This window comes from Dendroctonus ponderosae, unplaced genomic scaffold, assembly GCF_020466585.1.
Source record: "Dendroctonus ponderosae isolate FM_Combo_2020 unplaced genomic scaffold, Dpon_F_20191213v2 Dpon_F_20191213_3, whole genome shotgun sequence".
Classification (NCBI taxonomy): Eukaryota; Metazoa; Arthropoda; class Insecta; order Coleoptera; family Curculionidae; genus Dendroctonus; species Dendroctonus ponderosae.
In genome coordinates this window covers 12,925,556-12,934,190 of record NW_026018508.1, presented here as the reverse complement: position 1 = coordinate 12,934,190, position 8,635 = coordinate 12,925,556, and the positions used below count along the sequence as shown (strand labels likewise).

Here is an 8,635-nt window from a genome sequence, read left to right as displayed (position 1 = left end):
TTGTATGGATTATTTATGTAAACACCAAACCCCGCAGAATTGGAGGTTATGAGAACAGGTTGACATGTCGAAAGTACATTGCGCAGTCAACGAATCTTGTTGAATTTACCGTTTATCCTTGTTTATCTTATTGTCACTCTGCATAATTCTATGGTTACCGGAGTTTCAAATAATTACGAAGCAACAGGTATTTTCGCAATGTTAATTAGGCATATTACCTTGAAAAACATTGCTGCCGTATTTCTGATATAATTTTTTGGAAATTTCTCAGTTTTTAATAACAATTAATTTCTTACAACACCTCAACAGCGCCAGACAACACCTCCAGAGGAATGACGCCAATTTTGAATCACCCTGTAAGTCTAAGTCTAAGTCTCTGTCTAAGTTTTTAGAAGCGATAACTTTTTTGGATAAGTTGAGTATTTGTTGAGTCGAAGTTCAAACCAATGTTGCATTTTTTTAATTAAATGCTTTGCATATTATTCCAGTCTTAGTTTTTACTCGAAAAATTAGTTCTTTACAGGTTTATCTTGCTTAAAGCCATCCGCGTTGAATTTTTCATAAACTTAAGCAACTCTGGAATCGTCACGCAGATGAAAAATGAAAACCAGAACTATTCTGATCAAGACTGAATGCTCCCAAGCGTGCAGATTTCGTTCGCCCAAATTGAACTAGTTAATTAATTTTTGCTGAAAATCTCGCCTTATCAATTAGGCACAAAGCGCGCATATTCATTGAAAAAATAAAACGTTATTCGGTTACCTAACCCAAATCAATCGAAAATATGCAGCGATGCGGGCCACAATACCGTAACATATTAAATAAAACATTTTAACTCAGTCGAAATTTGAGCAAAGGCCCACATCGGCGTCTTATCTCCGATTTGTTCCATTTGGAGATAAGACGCCATTTAATTAGATGGAATGGAGAATGTAGACCGTGTTATGCAGATGCGTGATCCGTTATGCAGTTATGGGATACTAATGATGGGGCCATTGTTTGTAAATTAGTTTGGCTACGAGCATATTGTGCCATTTATTAAACATTGTTTCCTATACGAAACGTCATTTGTTATGCCTAGCAATTGCTTTACGATAGTCTTATGGCCTCTATCTAGTAGGCGTTCCAAGAATGTATCATTCTAAAGTATGATGCAAAGATGCAACTACAATGTTTCTCAATCGAAATCGTCTTTTTCTTGTGAATGTCGTCGCTTATGCCTGGGACACTCTATATATGCCCGATGGATATGAATTGAATCAAAGCTCAAGAGTGTTCACTTCTGCAGATCGTGAGCAATTCATTATGTTGTAGTTTAAATTTATTGGCTCTGTCTGCTTAATCTTCGGATCGGGGGTACCAAGTCGAGATCGCCTACATAAATAACGCAAAACAGAGGCGGAGCGTATGCGCTCCGCCTCAAGCAATTTGGTCGATGTGAAGATTTGCACAAAATTTATTTTCTATGACTAACGTTGACTATATCGGAATCATTCCTTTAACCAGTGCAATTTAAAACCCATTAAAAGCTACCGTCGATTCTCATTAATGGAAAATATTGGAAAAATTAGCACTAATATGCATAAGCGCCATTTTGTCGGGCCCAGTGCTTAAATGAGCCAACGGTGCATGTTTCTTTAATTACTCCTGCCATTTAAAAATGTATAATAAACAAATGTTATTAGAAGAGAAAGTTTGCAGACCCGACAGGTAAATTTATAACGACGCTGACCTCAAATTCAAGCATCACATGTTATTTATATGTCGCTTTTTTTATTGCCACTTTGTTAGTCGATTTTTGTTATTGTTTAAGCAATCGAAGAAGTTCTCACTGGGTCGCATGTTTTCACTTTCATTAACATCAACCGGTCATCTTCCAGTCGAATAGATTTTTTCCTAACAAAATTTCAGAGCTTTGCTGTTATTTCATCGATTTGAGGGATTATTTTTCTAGAAAACAACGTTTTTGAAAATTTTCTTGGTTTGTCCGTATCAAAAATCCATCTTCAGCAACAAAAATACGCTCAATCCGTCATTCAAGTGACCGCTAGTAAATAGGGTGGTTCTTTGCCCTTTTTGCATTCAATAAGCTTTAATAGATGTTTTCGATACAAGAGCGCACAGTGTTGTCTTTCGAACGACGACAACGTTTGACACCCGAGACAATTTGATGTCAGTGTCATTTTTCAAATGTCAAGTTTTGACGTTTGTAATTTTTCAAAGTGAAACCGTCAGTGTGAAAACGCAATGTCCTGTGCGCCACCAGCAGCTAGAGTTGCCGCAAATGTTCGTTTCAACTTCCAGCAAACGCAGAAAAATAGGCCATTAAAACGACTTTCTGACTGAACTTGTAGCAAAGTTATAATTTCCAAATTGTAAGTAGACTTTAAATGTTGATCAATAGTGGTCAATGAACCTACGTAATTCATTAACAAACCATGTTGGTTACTTTTCAATGGAAATACCTACTATATAAAATGTAATGACAGTGACTTTTGTCACTTTACTTTTGCGCACACTGTGCTTAAAAGTTCGGGCGTAAAAATGAATACCCACTAAGGAAAAGTGCTCCTTCATGATCATAAAATGGCAGTTTTTGATTCATTCGAGTAAAAAGTTACTTCAGATTAATTGTTAGTTGAATTTTCGTGCAATAATTTCTATATAAAAGTTGTTGTTAGTACTAGTTGACTAAGGAAGGACTGGAGGAGTGGCAAAATATTGAAGTTTCACTTTTCAATTCTTGCACTTCTTCGATTTGAGAAGGTTCTAGAAAAACCCGCCTTCAGGTCCTTCAATGACTCCTTATGGAAAAACATCCTGATTGGATGCTGGGTGCCGAATCGATGATGAGCGGCACGGCACTGGTGTATGACGCGCCTCGCAAGATCAGTGGAAGTACCCGTAAATACGAACTGGGTACCGTTAGTCGTGAATCGACGTCGCCCCCTTCTTAGTACTTGGTACTGCTGACCCACATCGGCGGGCAGACGGAGGATCTCCCGTTGCTGATTTGCCAAATGTCGCAGAAACAAACTCTCCAAGTCGCTGAGGAAAATTAGAAAGTGGTTTCGTGCGCCGATTAGACGAAGACGACTATGCACTTGATGCCTCGTCCTCTAGCTGCTCATTTGTCATAAAAGTTTTGGTTTTATTCGATTGAATCAAAAACTGCCATCATCTGATTAGAACCGCTGATGATAAAAGAAACACTTTTCTTTAGTACTCATTTGTTTTACTTTACTGACGTATAGTGAGCGCAAAGTAAATGTGACATATTGAACTTGTCACTGTCATTATACTTTGATAGTAATTTCATTCAAAAGTAACTGATATGCTTTTTTAATTAATTATGTAGGTTTATCGGCAACTATTGATCATAATTTAAAGTTTACTTGCAATTTGTAAATTATAAGTAGTTTTAGCCTATTTTTGCGCTTGTCGATGTTGCCACACAAATATTTTTATATGGCGCAAATGTCATGCAAAATATGCAACTTATACAAACACCATAAAGCGAAAACAGCTGTTTCCAGGCTGGAAGCTGAAACTAACATTTGCGGCAGCTCTAACTTCTGGTGGGTTTTAAGACATTGAATTTTCATTATCCATTAATTCAGTTGTAAAAGCTTGGAAAATGACCCTTTCGAAAAATTATAACCGTCAAGAAGTGACATTTGAATAATCGCATTGACATCAAATTTAAAATATGAAATCGAATCGTTCTATTTTCGGCTATTCTTATTCATTATAAATTATTATTCGTGTTATGTCTCTCATTGAAATAAAAAAATATTGCTGAGCAAAAATCCGTTTTTCAAACTCCTGATGGATTGACACCCTGGACTTCGTCTCGGTTGTCACACGCAGTTCTCGTTCAAAAAACAGCACTTTTCATCCTTGTATCGAAAACGACTATTATTCGCGAGTTCAACAACCGATGGTGGCGTTGCTAAACGTCAAATTACTCGTTGTCGAGTGACAGTTGAGACTTATCAGACTTGTTTATTTCTTGGAGTTGATGACATTTATAACATGAAACAACTTACACACTTTTCGATCTGTTTCTATTTCTTTAAAAGCTTGTGAAAGTTGATTAGAACAAAACGAAACAAATCAAAATCAGATGTAAACACCAATGTGACACCAATGTCAACCAAACAAGTGTCAAATTATTACTTAACGTATAGTTATCAATTTAGCCACCAGGGGGTCTGGACTTGCGAATAGTTTCCTCTATGTTTAATGACAGTATTTTGACAAAGACACTTTTCTTGCAAAAAAGGGGGGCTTTGTAACTTGGCAACCATGGAAACTTTTTCGGGCTCACCAGACCCGACACTTTTATTTGCTTCGTTTATCGAAAATTGTCCAATGGACAACTAGATTGGGTGGTTGTCTTTCCCCAATATCTCCGCCTAGTTTTTGGTTGACTAATCAACCAGCACTCGATACAAATGAACAGCAACTCTATGCCTTCTTCAGCAATTCGCGTCGCCCGGCAAAAGCTGAACAAATCGCGCCTCCTAGAACAATGGATTCCATGAGAAGATTTTCCTTTGGCCAATGAAACGGTAGGCGTGAAGAGTCCATTTAATCACAGAACCGTGCCGCGAGTAAAAATACTGCGGCAAATAAACAATGATGTGAAACTGGAGTAGGCCAAGAAATGAGTCCAAAGCAAATTCACTTTCGGTTAGCGGTTTTCGAATTAGTCGTTCGCTAAAATGGTGACGCGCCGAGTACCGTTAGGGCGTCCGCTCTTCGGAAGCTTTGAGTGATCTTTGTTGAAGCCGAGATGTCATTGGGGTCCAGCGCTCGGTTCTTGGTGGAGAAGAAAGAAAAAAATTCCTAAGGAACCCAAACAACTTTAAGATTTTTCACAATTCCTGAGGGCCGTCGGGCCTTTGAGCAAATTTGTCTCAACAATGCAACAAACAGCAAGCAATAGAAAGTTTTAAAGCATTTGGCTTCTTCGTCAGAAACATTTGATTTTGCAGCCAAGTTCAGTTCAGGTTCTTTTCCTGTGAAATTGCAAAATTTTAGGTCAGTCTTAAAAACATCCTGTTTATGGGAGTAGATCTTGCTTAAGAACCGGAAAAGTGCCGCGAATTAAACGACCATTCCGCGTTCTTAAGGTGGAGGTTGATTGGTGTGTTGTTGAAATTTCTTTGAACTTCGCCAAGTCAATGGCTTGCTGGCTGTTCATTCTCGAAATGTCGCTGCCACTTTCTCTTCGCCATGTTTGATACATGAATCGCTCAAGTATTAGCCTCTAGTCTTAATTAATCCCAGGGATTTTTTCCTGTTTGTGTGCTTTATTGGCGCTAGGAAAAACAGTTGTTGGAAACCGAAGATGTTGTGAACAGTCTGTTTGGAGAAATTTAATGCGTTTTCAACAATACAAATAAGCAACTTGGAAACCAGTTGTTTCAGGCAATGGCGGCGAAACCCTGCCTCTTTTGGTGGAAGTGATGGTTGTTTCCAAACTTTTCGTATGCACACATCCATACGCATATGCATATGTGATTACGTATTCTCGGTTGTGCAATGTGCGTATCGATAAGTAAACAAAAATGATTCACGCATGTTGCAAAAAATGCGGCGTTTCGCAATTCCTTCGCAAAACAGCCGCATTTTCAAGTCCGTATTTGTTAAGAGAAAGGACGGCCGTTGACTGGGATTTTCGTTATATTTACGTTCATGGCATGTCACGATATAACACTTTTTCTAGACGATTTTAATCGATTTTTGGTCGGTTAGATAATTGTTGCCACAGTAACTCGACTTTTATCTGGAGAGACAAAAAGTTCCAATCAACTAATTTGCCAATACCGCCTATTTGCAATGGGGTTCCAACAATTCTAATGAGAAAAGTGTGGTGTGTTCTGTATCTGAAAGGTTTGTAGGCAAAGTGGTGCTTCTGATCTTGAAGCATAGTTTAGAAATGGCCGAGTCGCAGTTAAGAATTTCCTCAGCAGAAGCCTGAAGTGATTTATTATTCTATCGGCAACAGCTTGAACATGTGACGAGCCAGCCTTACAACTTTCTCCCGGTTTATTATCAATAAATTAATAATAGCATATCTAATTAACGACATTTCAAATGCAAACTCATCGCATATGGGGTGACAGAAACGTAAGCGCTGCAACAGATTGAAATCCGCAATGGTGGCCGATACTCACCTAACTTCACTCGCGATTATTATTATTATTATTATTATTATTATTATTAAAGGCGTGAACCTGGATTAGAGGAAATGGGGGCATTTTTTCATGCCACAACCACTTTCTCTTTGCCTTAAATGTTAAATAATGTATTTTTTGCACAAGTTGCACCTCGCGGTCCGCCATCAACGACATAGGATGTGGGATGTAATTATCCATTTTTTCTCCTCGTTCACAGGTTGCCATCAATTAGTATTAGAGAGTAAATGGTTGTTTGAGATGTATAATATAACGAATCCCAATCGTTCAATGCCCCTTCAAACCTTTTTTATTAGGATTTTTTGTACTTTTAGAATAAACTGACAAGTGCGAAATAATGTTTCAAATTGGCACTTCGATTGGGCGACACCGTGAACACCTAAACAATTCCCTAGACGTTAAACCTCCCAGTAGCTTCTAGGAACTTTAACAAAGCGAGCTCGATTTTCGTTAACTATTTGCGAAACCCAAAGGTTTTCGCATGTTTGTTCTATTCTTGAAGATGGACCTGTTTTACAAGCTCTAACAGCTTGCGTAACCATAAACAAAGTGCAAATTGGAGTGTACAATAGAGAGGTTTTCTACTGGTGGACGCGTTTGAATAACGCGTGTTTGAGTACCAGCTGAACCACAATTTAAAATGATGTGTTAGGGAAGCGAATAATTAATTATCCTTGGTTAGTCCGAGCAGGTAGATGCAATTCGATTGAGTTTAGTGAAAGATATTTCTGAAAGAAAAGTACTTAAATTGAATAGTTATTTAAGTGACTCGCAATAGCATGTGTGCCAAATTTAGAGCAATTGCGGCGGCAGTACCTACAAACTAAACATATTTAAGTAGAGGTTATATTCTCTAGCGACATCAAACTGCCTCGGTTTGTAACCTATGATTAATGAATCATAAGAGTATATAAATTCTTGACCATCCGTGATCTCACAACAGGAAAGAACATGCAATATAGTGTGAAGAGTTAGTTGTATTGTCATCCCCAAGGGCGTGCGGTCCCTGGAGGCAAGGGACGCAATGCTCCCTTAGAAACGTCAATCTAACGGGTTATACAATTGGAGGTTGGGAAAGTGAAACCTTGCTATTTGATATCTGTCAGAGGTAAACGTCATCCGAAGCGTTTTTGTTTTAGTTGAATGTTAAGGTTGAAGGAATATGGATCGTTTAACTGTCGAAGAACGTGCAAAAATTATTAAATGTTACTATAAAAATGGTGATTCTGCTGTATCAACGTTTAGCGCGTTACGAGCGGATTACGGTCGACATAATCGACCCACAGAGCAAATAATTTGGAACACAGTGGAACAATTTGAAGAGACTGGATCGGTTACTGATATTGTAAGGCCTGTGTCTCATCGCAACATTCGTTCAGCTAAAAATGTCGCTGTTGTTGCTCCAAGTGTGTCGATTCCCCGACGTGCTCAACATTTGGGCTTATGTTACGGCTCATTGTGGCGAATTTTGCAATTTGATTTGAAGCTCCACCCGTACAAAGTCCAACTGACTCAAGAAGTTGAGCCTCAAGACATGGGCAACGCAGAACATACGCAAATTGAGTGATTGATCAACAAGCCGTTGATGAAGTTGTTTATACCAAAACTGCTAAGTTTTCGCAATATTGTCAATTTAATGTTTGCATGTGCCTATTTTGTCGCACCTTATTTTAAATGCTGTCACTCTTAGTTGCTATGACGAAAGTGGCCATTTGTAATACAATCAAGTGCCAAAGGAATGCTGACAGCTGTCAGTTACGATTTGGAAATAATTAATACTCATGCCCGGACAAAATTAACATATAAATTAAATTATACAAAAGTCATCCGAATTTCCTGCAAAACTGAAAGTTTGCAGTCGTAAAATGTGCTTTTTTTTACTGAAATACGTAATTTTCTGTTATCTTATGAACCTGTGCTTCATAAGATTTGATGAATTTTAAGACGCAAATGCGCCCTATTAAAACATCAGCTTTAAAGGCAAATTTTTGAATTTTATTTAAAAATCAACAAGTCAACAAAACAAAGTCTCTTTTTGATAGCTGGAGTGGTATTGTTTTTTGTAATTGTAGACGTGTTGGTCGTTATTTTAATATTATTATTGTGTTGCTAAGTTAAAATGAAGAATTATCCAAGAGAAGAGCGTATTGACATGATTTTCACCCTTGAAGAATGTCATAAAAAATTGTTTATTGGCTTCTCGAGTTTATGCTCAAAACTTTCCTGAAAGAAATGATCCTAAGCCAACAGTTTTTAAGTGCTTATTACACCAATTTGAGGAAACGGAGTGTCAATTATAAAAAAACCCATTACAAGGAAATCGGTCACTGAAAATGAAGAAAATGTTTTCACGGTAATTGGTTCAGTTATCGAAAATCCCAATGTTAGTCAAAATCTAATATCCAAAAGTACTAACATTAGTCAATCAA

General features: G+C 37.8%; 1 protein-coding gene across 1 annotated transcript in view; it reads right to left on the bottom strand.

The window, feature by feature from the left end:
* Positions 1 to 8,635, bottom strand: part of LOC109537542 (ichor) — a 19,849-nt gene that overhangs the window by 3,121 nt on the left and 8,093 nt on the right. The window lies entirely within an intron of this gene.